Below are 13,708 nucleotides of genomic sequence, written 5' to 3'. Positions count from 1 at the left end.
TGTGGTTGGACCTTGTTGGTTCGTTGGAACTGACCAGCGACGTAGTCTCCACAGCGTGAAGCCAGGCCGGGGCTTTTGGCGGCGGGCACGCCATGTTGCCTTTGGAGGCGCTAGCTGCGAGAGCGACTTTTCGCTTTCCTGCGAAGCAGGATCCTCAAGTTGAGTAATCAGTGACTTCTTTTTAAATCTCGATTGTTACGATTTGTTCGTTATTTGTGGATTGTTGTTTCCTCAGCCGTTCACGCGTGTGATAACAAGTGGTGTGTGTTGTTGTTTAGGAACCGCAACCTTCTTCCGTAGTGATTTGACAGTTGTGATGTTTTCTGTATTCTGTTAAACTTGTCTTGAGTGATGTTTGATGCCTTGATCTTGGTGAGGCCGAGTTAGAAAGGTATCTTGGTTTACTCGACATCGGCCGATTTTCTCTGTTGTTTGTGCAGTTGGATCTGACGGTTGGAAATCGGTCAGATTGTCTGTCGGAGTGGTAGCATGTCTGTCGTTCGGAGCTGCCTCTGTCATGTTTGTCGGATTCGGTGTGTTAACGAGTTTATTGCTTGGAGTGTAACGGCCGAATTCGTGAAATATGTTTTGATCTTGCCTGTCATCTTGAGAGGCGGTATCTGTGTACTGTAGAGCATGTTAACTTGTTCGGCAAACCTTGTATAATTTTATATAAGATTGCATTTCATGGGCTTTTATTTAAATGGTCATTTTAGTGTATAAAGTTGCCACCCTTCCACCGTAAGACTTTCCTTAGAAGTTAAAATCAAGTTGCACCTTCAGTGGCAAGGTTAATATTTTAATTTTAGTTTTGTACCATTTCCATCCCTCCTACAGGGTGCATAGTTTGTGTGCTTGTGTGAATTGTTAAAACTTTTAGTTTAAGGTAATCTTGTGTGTTACAGATTTGCACCAGTGTAGTCAGAGGTTGTTGTGAGAAGCCGTAACTACGGCCGTGTCAAAAGGGAGCGGCAAGTTTCTTAGCCCGAAAGCTCATACAGTCAAAAATTTGTTTCATTCTGCCACTGAATAAATTGTAACTTGATATTTAGAGGGTGCTTTCTGATTCTAATTTTTAATCTGTTTCTTTAAAAAAAACGCTTTTAGAAATGAAATTCCCATTTCTTAAAAGAAATTTTAGTATGATTTCATAACTGGCAACTACTTCCATGCTCACATAGTGTGATTAAATGTGTTAATGTTCTTGATGAATCGCTAGTAAGTAGAATATATTCTTAAGAATATTCTTTGACAATAAATCCACGGTTCAGATGCGTTCATCGTACTTCCCAAATTAATTTCTGCTGTTATTTCATGCAGTGTTGCTTGTCTGATAACACTGACAATTCTACACGTAAGTGCCTGCTCTGGTTGTCAAGGCCGTGGGCCAGTGCTCTGTCCCTGGTCAGAGGTAATGTCTGACATGTGGTATTCTCAGGACACTGTTGACACTGTGTATCTCGGAATATTGACTTCCCCAACGATTTCCGAAATGGAATGTCCTATGCGTCTAGCTCCAACTACCATTCCGCTTTCAAAGTCTTTAATTCCTGTCGTGCGACAATAATCATCTAGGAATCCCTTTTACATGAATCACATCATTACAAATAACAGCACCGCCATTGCACTGTCCTTTCATGGCTTGTGTGTACTACACTACCACCATCTGTATATGTTGATATCTGATCACATGACTTTTGCACCTCTGTGTATTGTGATATGAACGTAAGCTAATTGTCCTTTTTCTGAACGTTATACCGTGTCTTTACGGGGCTAGCATGTCATTGTGTATCCGGCAATGTTGCTAGTAAAGGATGGCAGGATGCCGATTCTGTCTTCAACCCTTCCCGCCAGGACGGAATTTGTGTGCCCTGCCTGTCAGCGCCTAGTAAATTTCACGTTAAAAATGTGGTATTGCTTTCGAAACCTTAGCGAATAGTGAAACTGAGACGAGACGTGGATAACAGTCCAGTTTTAACTTCATCGGATGCGGGAAACCGCCTTAAAACCACACATCTGGCGTGGCGGTCACACTGGCCTTCGCCGTTCATCTGCAAGGCGGAACCGATTTGGTAAAAATTGTTCAAATGGCTCTGAGCACTACGGGAATTAACATCTGAGATCATCAGTCCCCTAGACTTAGAACTACTTAAACCTAACTAACCTAAGGACATCACACACATCCATGCCCGAGGCAGGATTCGAACCTGCGACCGTAGCAGCAGCGCAGTTCCGGACTGAAGCGCCTAGAACCGCTCGGCCAAAGCGGCCTGCTATTATAAAAGGCAGTGTTTTCAGAGACACGCTTTTAAGCTCGTAACACATCGGCAAAGTTCCAACAAACTGAAATGGTGATGCCCACAGAATTTAAATGAGAATCTTTGGAAGACAATACAGAAAAAAAATATTACAAGACTGGCTTTAGAGTAAGGCTGTGTAACAGTTCTCCTTTATCCAACGTTTATTTCACGTAGGAACCGAAAGAATACGAGGATAGATCAAAACGTATTGCCTGCTGCGTTACAAAAAAAATTAGTATTAAGTCTATATGAGCAGAACTAGTACAGATCATAGCCTGATCTGTCCTCGAAACAGTACAGTGTAGTCACCATGTGTGTGTACACCCTTTCGCTATCGTTGAAACCAGACGGCAAAACCAGGAGATGGGTTACAGGGAAATAAATCATTATGGTCAACTATAGAAAGATAATATTCTTTCAAAGAGAATATTCCTTGGTTGCAAGAAGACTGACAAATACTCAAATTACACATCTTATTGGATTATTTCCAACTTAAAAATGAAGTCCATGTGGTCACAACAAGTACCATAAAAGATCAAGAAGAATTACACGCACGGCAGATGAATATCAGAGTTGAAAGACGCAAACGTAAATAATAAACCATTAAAAAAATATTGAAATAAAGTGAGACGACACAAGTTCAGTCCAAAACACCGGAACCAAAACCACATGTACTATCATTATGATGAAATAAGTGAGAATAAAACAAAAGTAGTGGTGGATCGGCAACAGTCAGGCGATTTTAAGAGAAATGTCCTTCAACCAGGGGAGTGAGGACGCTAATGGATTTCTCCCTGTCTTGTACCATGTGGCCTTCATCATTTTGACGTTAGCGTACGTGTATTACCTGAGTGTTACATTTAACGAGGTTTGGAAGAGAGGACTGAATGTAACTTCGAATGCTGTAATGCTGATTGAAAACAACATAACGGACAAGGTAAATTAGCTTCGTGTTTGGTACTACGTAGCCCACAGCCCTCTACGACTCTGCAGTCTCTCCATTGTGAACCCAACCAAACTCTGGATACTAATGCCAACAAGCCATATTTTCCACTTGGGTTTCCGCATGGAAGCAAACGATGCAGATCACTTTAGAGCCGCGCTGGAACCTCGCATCCAAGAACTTAGTGCGCCAACGACGTAGTTGCCATAGATTTACTGAGGTAGAGATTTTCAAACTTCCTTTCGTGTGACGAAGGATTTGAGGAATTCAACAATACCCGCAAGGTCCACGATACGTTAGAAGTGCCAAAACCTGTCAAATGAGCTCTCCCAGTAGCAGGTGTGGATGAGTTTCGACGCGGGTGTGGTGTCGTCTGTGTTGTTGGAATCTAGGGGTCCCGGTAAGCAGATTCGTACCACAGAATGAGTGCTACGAGTTATGTGTGACAGATCATGCATTAATTATAGATGAGCTGTTACATTTTGGTTTGGGCTCTATTGCAGAGTGCTACGGTATTGTACACTCCTGGAAATGGAAAAAAGAACACATTGACACCGGTGTGTCAGACCCACCATACTTGCTCCGGACACTGCGAGAGGGCTGTACAAGCAATGATCACACGCACGGCACAGCGGACACACCAGGAACCGCGGTGTTGGCCGTCGAATGGCGCTAGCTGCGCAGCATTTGTGCACCGCCGCCGTCAGTGTCAGCCAGTTTGCCGTGGCATACGGAGCTCCATCGCAGTCTTTAACACTGGTAGCATGCCGCGACAGCGTGGACGTGAACCGTATGTGCAGTTGACGGACTTTGAGCGAGGGCGTATAGTGGGCATGCGGGAGGCCGGGTGGACGTACCGCCGAATTGCTCAACACGTGGGGTGTGAGGTCTCCACAGTACATCGATGTTGTCGCCAGTGGTCGGCGGAAGGTGCACGTGCCCGTCTACCTGGGACCGGACCGCAGCGACGCACGGATGCACGCCAAGACCGTAGGATCCTACGCAGTGCCGTAGGGGACCGCACCGCCACTTCCCAGCAAATTAGGGACACTGTTGCTCCTGGGGTATCGGCGAGGACCATTCGCAACCGTCTCCATGAAGCTGGGCTACGGTCCCGCACACCGTTAGGCCGTCTTCCGCTCACGCCCCAACATCGTGCAGCCCGCCTCCAGTGGTGTCGCGACAGGCGTGAATGAAGGGACGAATGGAGACGTGTCGTCTTCAGCGATGAGAGTCGCTTCTGCCTTGGTGCCAATGATGGTCGTATGCGTGTTTGGCGCCGTGCAGGTGAGCGCCACAATCAGGACTGCATACGACCGAGGCACACAGGGCCAACACCCGGCATCATGGTGTGGGGAGCGATCTCCTACACTGGCCGTACACCACTGGTGATCGTCGAGGGGACACTGAATAGTGCACGGTACATCCAAACCGTCATCGAACCCATCGTTCTACCATTCCTAGACCGGCAAGGGAACTTGCTGTTCCAACAGGACAATGCACGTCCGCATGTATCCCGTGCCACCCAACGTGCTCTAGAAGGTGTAAGTCAACTACCCTGGCCAGCAAGATCTCCGGATCTGTCCCCCATTGAGCATGTTTGGGACTGGATGAAGCGTCGTCTCACGCGGTCTGCGCGTCCAGCACGAACGCTGGTCCAACTGAGGCGCCAGGTGGAAATGGCATGGCAAGCCGTTCCACAGGACTACATCCAGCATCTCTACGATCGTCTCCATGGGAGAATAGCAGCCTGCATTGCTGCGAAAGGTGGATATACACTATACTAGTGCCGACATTGTGCATGCTCTGTTGCCTGTGTCTATGTGCCTGTGGTTCTGTCAGTGTGATCATGTGATGTATCTGACCCCAGGAATGTGTCAATAAAGTTTCCCTTTCCTGGGACAATGAATTCACGGTGTTCTTATTTCAATTTCCAGGAGTGTATAACGGAGATTTCGTGGATGCCAAGACTGCATATTGTATCTGAAAATTACATTAAATTAATTCCGTAAATTTTGTTTCCAGATAACAAATAAAACTTTATGACTACCCTCAAAATAATGCAGAGACACATTTCGACTATATCCACACTATACCTTAGCTGTAGTCAGTCCATCAGCTTTCAAGGTACTTGTATCCTTGCTGGGAAGTTGTGGATACAGCAGAGAGAATTAGGGTGGAAACTGAAGTTAAGTATTCCTTGGGTTCACGTCGGGACTCTTGAAAGGCCAGTCCATTTCAGCAATGTTTTTGTCCACAAACCAACACAGCACAGGTGGTGCTTTATAACAGGATGCATTGTCGGGCTGACACAGTCATCGTCTTAAACCACCTCCTCCGTACTCCACTGTTGGCACTACACATGATGGGAGGTAACTTTGTCCATTTATTCACCAACCAAAACCGTTCCATCGGACTGCCACACGGTATAGGGTGATTCATCACTTCAAATCACTCATTTCGAGGCAGCCACCGTCCGGTGACGTTGCTCTTTACACTACCTCAAGCGTTGCTCAGCGTTGGCTACAGGAATCTGTGGCTTACGAGGAGCTGCTCGGTCAATGCACGACATTCTTTTTAACTCCATACCCACAGTCATTTGGCCAACTGGACTGCTGGTTAACACTTTGGAACTCGCGAGTGACTCATTTCCCTGATTTTATGCGGTTTTGTACAAACAGCCTCCGCAATATTCGACGGTCCCTGGCCTTCAGTACATCAGATGAGCCTGGTCTTAGTTTAGCAGTGGTTGTTCCTCCTCCTTTCCACTTCAAAATCCTATCACCAACAATCGATTTCGGTAGCTGTAGCAGGGCTGTAATGTCCCTGATGCTTGCGTCAGGTGATATGCAATGACCAGTCCCCGTTCTAAGTTAGTCAGCTCTCCTGACCAACCGTTCTCCTGTTACTGCGCCTCTAGTGACATAGCAGTACTCCCTGACTCCTTTATTAGTGACGGGTCCACCTGTCATGACATCTAATTGTAAATGCTGAATTACATAGTAATGTCCGAATACTATTGATCACAGTTCACTCTGGGTCGTAACACCATCAATACGCTTCCGGATGCCCCTGGCTCACTTAAGAATAGACACCTTGCGAATGGCATGGGCCGGCCGGCGTGGCCGAGCGGTTCTAGGCGCTACAGTCTGGAACCGCGTGACCGCTACGGTCGCAGGTTCGAATCCTACCTCTGGCATGGATGTGTGTGGTGTCCTTAGGTTAATTAGGTTTAAGTAGGTCTAAGTTCTAGGAGACTGACATAGTGCTCAGAGCCATTTGAACCATTTGAAGGGCCTGGCGGACAATGAGAAATGTGGCGATAATTTGTGGACTCCTGCAGGCAGTAAGACAGAAGATATACACAAAAGTGTTAATAATGCACAGGTGGAAGTATGCGAAAGTAATGGTTTGCCGCAGCAGTCTTGCCTGCTTTAAAAGGCAAGAAACGCGTTGATAATTCGGGGACCCCTACAGGCCCTGAGACAGAGCCTTGACACAAAAGCGTCAAAAATTGACACGCGAAGGCGTGTGTACGAACTCTGAGACGAACTGTAGACACAAAAGCTCCAAGAATGCACACAGGGAGGTTGGTGAAACTAAGGAATCGCGGAAGAAGAATCACCCTGGTTTTTCTTTAAGTTTGCCGCACAGTAAGAACATCGCTTATAATCATGAACGCCAGCAAAATCTTAGACAAAGTACAAATGTAAGAGTGTCCAACCTTCATGCAGAGATGGACGTTAGAAAAGAAGTGTCGAGTGGCTGTTTTCCCAGTAGCTAAGGAATGTGGAAAAGATGTAGGAGTGTGATGGATTGATTGCGACCGACTCTGGGAACCGCCACGGCAGTAAAAACATGAGAGGAACGCCAGCAACCCACACAAGACAGAAAATTTCCACCTTGCGCTGGGAGGCTGAAGTGTTACTTGGACAGACCCACGTGATTTTATGGAAACGTAGCTTCGCAAAACCGACGGAAACCACGAAAATTCGCACTAATCTATTTTGTACTATAAATAACTTCATATCCGATTAACTATTGTACATTAATTTTGTGAAATGTAGTTTACATTTCATAAAACATATGTCAAAGATAAGGCGTCAGTCAGCCTGAGGCTGATTGCCGTCGATTATAATACAGGTTTTGTTTTGTTTTAGAAAGTAAATGAAGTGCGTTCCTTCTCGGATATGTCTCTATTGCGTGTTAACCTTTAGACTGATAGGAAGCACTATGGCTGTGCTCCTTGCGTGTCAGTAAGTAATCTTTCTTTTTTGTAGACATATCTGACGTAAGGTTCACGTGTTAGCTTTAGAACCTTTTCTTTTTAATGTAAATTAGTTAAATCTCATGATTTGTCATTTAACAGTTCTCCTAATAGATATATGGTGCCTGAAATGTTTTACTGTTACAGCCAACGACCAGTACGAGCTTAAAGTATCGTGGCGTACAGGCGCAATGGCCGAATGCAATTAGTATTCTGATAGTTATTCATTTCCAACTTGCTACAGCGTCCCTGACATTAACTGCCGATCATCACGAAGAGTTTTGTAAACTTGAATATTAAGCGTGGAACCTTAAATGATCTGGCCCCAGTCTTCAATCAATTTCACCCGCAAATAACAGATACCGGCCCCTCAAAATTGGTGATGGTATTAAAAGATGTAATCTTCTTTAAATTTAACAGCATTCTTCTAGAAGTCAAATTGGCCACTAACGAAACGCATCCACCATTAACGATGGCCGTCTGCTCCAGTTAATTTTAACAGTGAGTAATTTCAATTTCTACTGAAAATCAAATTTTGGTAAACTGGCTTGAGCAGATGCGTCAAGGCGTCATCACGAAACGGCGATCAGTTACTGGGCAGCACTGAAAATTTTGTTCGCCAATGAAAACGCAGGGAGGAGGAAAACTTCGAGGTGTCTGTAAGATAAGAAGAGATGAGAAGTGGAGAGACGGTGAATGAGACAGCACAAAAGTAAGAGGACATGGAGGCTCTTCCACCAGTCATCTGCTTTGTTAGCTGACTCCGATCCTGATCATTATTCTCATATGAAAGTTCTTCGTCACTTTGTGACCCACTTGTTTCCTGTTCCGTGTTAAATGGCTGAAATGTTCATGTCCAGTGCTTGGGCATGCATCTCTCGATTGGTCATTCCAACCTCCTCGCCTAGCAGCGGTGTCCCGACGTACATTGGACCAGCTCCCTTCAAAACCCGGCCGGAACAGAAAAGAAGGGTACGCTGGCGGAGTTAAGTCGTGCGAAATCGTGTGTATATTACACTGTTGCATATTTACCCAACACTGCGGCGGCATTCCAGTCTCAAGTCAATGTAATACGTGCCGTGACAGTTGACAATGAAACAGTAAATCGAACAATGACAAATTTTTCAAATTGTGTTAGTGTGGCCTGTTTAATAAATGAAAGCGATCCTTCATAGCTGCCAGGATAAAATAAGATGGATAGCACTCCAGGAGGTGTGTTTATAATGTTTTAAGCGGTGATATGACATACGAGGGCTAGAACTTAAACAGTGACAACTATTTATTAACAATCGATACAGAAGAGTTACAAGTTTGTACCTGTTACTGTCCTTCAAAGTACTGATCACTGTTGTGTAGAACCCGTTGCCAGCGATGTGGAAGGCGCAGTATACCGTTAGCAGAGCCTGTTCTGTTGATGGTGCGAATGGAGCGGTCTACTGCCTGTCGAATTTCTGGAACAGTTATGAAGCGAATGCCACGAAGAGGTTCCTTCATCTTCGGAATCAAATCAAAGTCACAAGGACTTCAGTCCGGGGAGTATGGTGGATGGTACAGTACTTCCCAGTCTCAATGACCGAACAGAGCAGCCACAGCTCGCGCTGTATGCGCCCGCGCATTGCCGTTCAAACTGGTGGGTGGGTTGCGAAGAAAGTGTCGCCGCTTCTTTCGCAAAGCTGATCGCAGGTGATGCTCCAAAAACGAACAGTACACTGTGCATTGACGGTCTGCCGTGGAGGAACGTAATGCTTTAGGATAACACCATCACAGTCGTACACGAGAATCGCCATAACTTTAGACCGCTCCAGTCACACCATCAATACAACAGGCTCTGCTAACGGTATACTACGCCCTCCACATCGCTCGCAACGGGTTCTCCACAACGCTGGTGACTACTTTGAAGGACAGTAACAGGTGCAAACACGATACTCTTCTGTATCGGTTGTGAATAAATAGTTGCCACTGTTTAAGTTCCAACACTCGTATATCGACTTAAAACTGAAATACTTCCGGTGTTTTTCGAAATCCTTAGCTAAAAAAATTTCTGTGTGGCTCCACCATCTTAATAGTTTAGATAACGGGTTAAAATCTATCTGGGTGCTCAAATTTGCTCGCTTTTAGTGCACGGTCTTTTTTCTATCGTAGGGCAGAGCCACACGGCAACATTATTTCGTCAGGTATTATCTACATGAAAAATGTCGCTGGAGTTTTGTATAGAATTCTTGGGGGGGGCTATTCGCAACTATGTCCATAATTTTTTCGTCGCAAGATGGCAAAAAATTTATAAGATAAAAATTTCACCGAGTAACATTGTTTTATTTTTTTCACAATGCAGCAGAACTATTCAAATTTGGCATGGAGACGGTATATATCAAGAACTCTGAAAAAAGTACATTTCTCGAAATTCGTATGCCAGCTTCATTGGACTCACAATATACCCCAGTAATACCTGATGACGACATCAGTCCACATAGGTTTGAAGCACGGATTTGCCATAATCGAGCCTGCTCTGTTGCCGATTGGTCGGCTATTTGAGGACGCGCAGGAAGCTCTGGATAAGGCTGGCGTGACCGAGAAAATTTCACACGCAAATATTCCTGTGAGGAAATGATGCATGTCGTATTCCAACGGCTTCTGGGATCATAGGATCCGTTTACCTCGGGAGTCCAGAAAATGACAATTGAAGAACCGCCTGAGGTAAAAGATGTGCCTTTCGAACTATCTCCCACTGGACCACTCGACAGCGACCCTTCTGAGAGGAACACGAATGTGAGGACTCGAACCTCCGGCAGGAGGGGCCGCTCAGTCCGTGACGTGGCGCCACAGACCGCGCGGCCACTCCGCTCGGCCTCAGGTATAGACGTATGACACAAGTGACATCCAGTCACCAGATCACGTTCGAAGTTCGTGAGTTACGCGGAGCATCCGATTCTTCTCTCTCCCGATGTCTAATGACTACTGAAGTCGCTGACATGGAGTACCTGGCAGTAGGTGGCAACACAATGCACCTAATATAAAAAACGAATGTTTTTGCGGGTGTCCGGATACTTTTCATCACATAGTGTATGTCATATTACTATTAGCTTTGCACGTGGTTGTATAGTACGATAGTTTCTTAGGACCTGCTTATGAGGAAATTCTAGTTTTATTAGATGAATCCAAAGCTAAAAGCTTCAGTGAGTTTCCGACAGGCGATTCGAAAAAGCGCTAATTTCTTCATATTCTACTGAAGAATACTCACTGCATCTGATGAAGAACCAAAAAACACAGACAAATGTAACGTATTGCTCAATAACAGGCGGAAAGACTCGTTATTGTATGATTAAGCGTTTACTGAACAATCGCTGGAGGAGGACACATTTTAAACATCTTCGAATATGGATACGGTGCGATTCAGAGCGGAACGATCACTTGCACTTAATCTCAGATACGGCAAAATGGTTCAAATGGCTCCGAGCACTATGGGACATAACATCTGAGGTCATCAGTCACCTAGAACTTAGAATTACTTAAACCTAACTAACCTAAGGACATCACACACATCCACGCCCGAGGCAGGATTCGAACCTGCGACCGTAGCGGTCGCGCGATTCCAGACTGTAGCGACTAGAACCGCTCGGTCACTCCTGCCGGCTCAGATATGGCAGCAACCAAGCAGCGATTCATTTGTAAAGTTCTCGGGAAGTGTAGTCCCCCCAAGAAAGAAATAGGTTATAAAACCATCGTTCGACCGGAAATTGAATATAGGTCTTCAGTCTGGGGCCTGTACAAGATAGTATTGATAGAATAAATAGAGAACGATCAAGGGAGATCCCAGGTTACTCTGGTGGTTTACTGTTAAAGTGCCAAAAGCGTACGTTTCCAGAAGAGTAATCGAATGTACACTGAGGACACAAGAGTCGTGGGATAGAGATATGCACGTATATACACTCCTGGAAATTGAAATAAGAACACCGTGAATTCATTGTCCCAGGAAGGGGAAACTTTATTGACACATTCCTGGGGTCAGATACATCACATGATCACACTGACAGAACCACAGGCACATAGACACAGGCAACAGAGCATGCACAATGTCGGCACTAGTACAGTGTATATCCACCTTTCGCAGCAATGCAGGCTGCTATTCTCCCATGGAGACGATCGTAGAGATGCTGGATGTAGTCCTGTGGAACGGCTTGCCATGCCATTTCCACCTGGCGCCTCAGTTGGACCAGCGTTCGTGCCGGACGCGCAGACCGCGTGAGACGACGCTTCATCCAGTCCCAAACATGCTCAATGGGGGACAGATCCGGAGATCTTGCTGGCCAGGGTAGTTGACTTACACCTTCTAGAGCACGTTGGGTGGCACGGGATACATGCGGACGTGCATTGTCCTGTTGGAACAGCAAGTTCCCTTGCCGGTCTAGGAATAGTAGAACGATGGGTTCGATGACGGTTTGGATGTACCGTGCACTATTCAGTGTCCCCTCGACGATCACCAGTGGTGTACGGCCAGTGTAGGAGATCGCTCCCCACACCATGATGCCGGGTGTTGGCCCTGTGTGCCTCGGTCGTATGCAGTCCTGATTGTGGCGCTCACCTGCACGGCGCCAACACGCATACGACCATCATTGGCACCAAGGCAGAAGCGACTCTCATCGCTGAAGACGACACGTCTCCATTCGTCCCTCCATTCACGCCTGTCGCGACACTACTGGAGGCGGGCTGCACGATGTTGGGGCGTGATCGGAAGACGGCCTAACGGTGTGCGGGACCATAGCCCAGCTTCATGGAGACGGTTGCGAATGGTCCTCGCCGATACCCCAGGAGCAACAGTGTCCCTAATTTGCTGGGAAGTGGCGGTGCGGTCCCCTACGGCACTGCGTAGGATCCTACGGTCTTGGCGTGCATCCGTGCGTCGCTGCGGTCCGGTCCCAGGTCGACGGGCACGTGCACCTTCCGCCGACCACTGGCGACAACATCGATGTACTGTGGAGACCTCACGCCCCACGTGTTGAGCAATTCGGCGGTACGTCCACCCGGCCTCCCGCATGCCCACTATACGCCCTCGCTCAAAGTCCGTCAACTGCACATACGGTTCACGTCCACGCTGTCGCGGCATGCTACCAGTGTTAAAGACTGCGATGAAGCTCCGTATGCCACGGCAAACTGGCGGACACTGACGGCGGCGGTGCACAAATGCTGCGCAGCTAGCACCATTCGACGGCCAACACCGCGGTTCCTGGTGTGTCCGCTGTGCCGTGCGTGTGATCATTGCTTGTACAGCCCTCTCGCAGTGTCCGGAGCAAGTATGGTGGGTCTGACACACCGGTGTCAATGTGTTCTTTTTTTACATTTCCAGGAGTGTAGATAGGGTAGTGTCGCGTACGTAGAGTATAAAAGGACAGTGCATTGGGGGCGCTGTCATTTGTACTCACTTGGTTCATGTGAAAACATGTCCAACGTGGTTATGGCCGGACGAAGGGAATTAAAAGACTTTGTAAGCGGAATGGTAGTTGGAGCTAGACGCATGTGACATTCAGTTTCGGAAATTGTTGGGGAATTCAATATACAAGATTCACATTGTAAAGAACGTGCCGAAAATACTAAATATCAGGAATTGCCTCACACCACGGACAGTGCACTGGCCGTCGATTTTTACTTAACGACCGAGAGCAGCGGCGTTTGCGTAGACTTGTCTGCGTTAACAGACAACCGCAGAAATCAAGTGAGACGTACGACGATCGTATGGGTTAGGATCGTGCGGCGAAATTTGGCATTAACGGGCTATGACAGTAGACTAGCGACGCGAATGCCTTTACTAACAGCACGACATCGCACGCAGCGCCTCTCCTGTGCTTGTGATCGTAGCGGTTGGGTCCTACACTACCGGTAAATCGTAGCCTGGTCAGGTGAGCCCCGATCTCATTTGGTAAGAGGTGATGATAGGTTTCTGTTTTGGCGCAGACCACACGGAGTAATGGACCCACGTTGTAAACAATGCGCTGTGCAACTTGGTGATGGCTTCATAAAGGTGTGGGCTGTGTTTACGTTAAGTGTACTGGGTCCTTTGGTCAACTGACCCATTATTGTCTGGAAATTGTTATGTTCGGCTACTTGGAAACCATTTGCAGGCATTCGTAGATTTCCTGTTCCCAAACAACAATGGAATTTCTACAGATGACAATTCGTCTTGTCACCGGGGCACAGTTGTTCGCG

Source organism: Schistocerca nitens, chromosome 5 (genome assembly GCF_023898315.1).
Source record: "Schistocerca nitens isolate TAMUIC-IGC-003100 chromosome 5, iqSchNite1.1, whole genome shotgun sequence".
NCBI classification, from domain to species: Eukaryota; Metazoa; Arthropoda; class Insecta; order Orthoptera; family Acrididae; genus Schistocerca; species Schistocerca nitens.
This window is presented reverse-complemented; position numbering follows the sequence as displayed.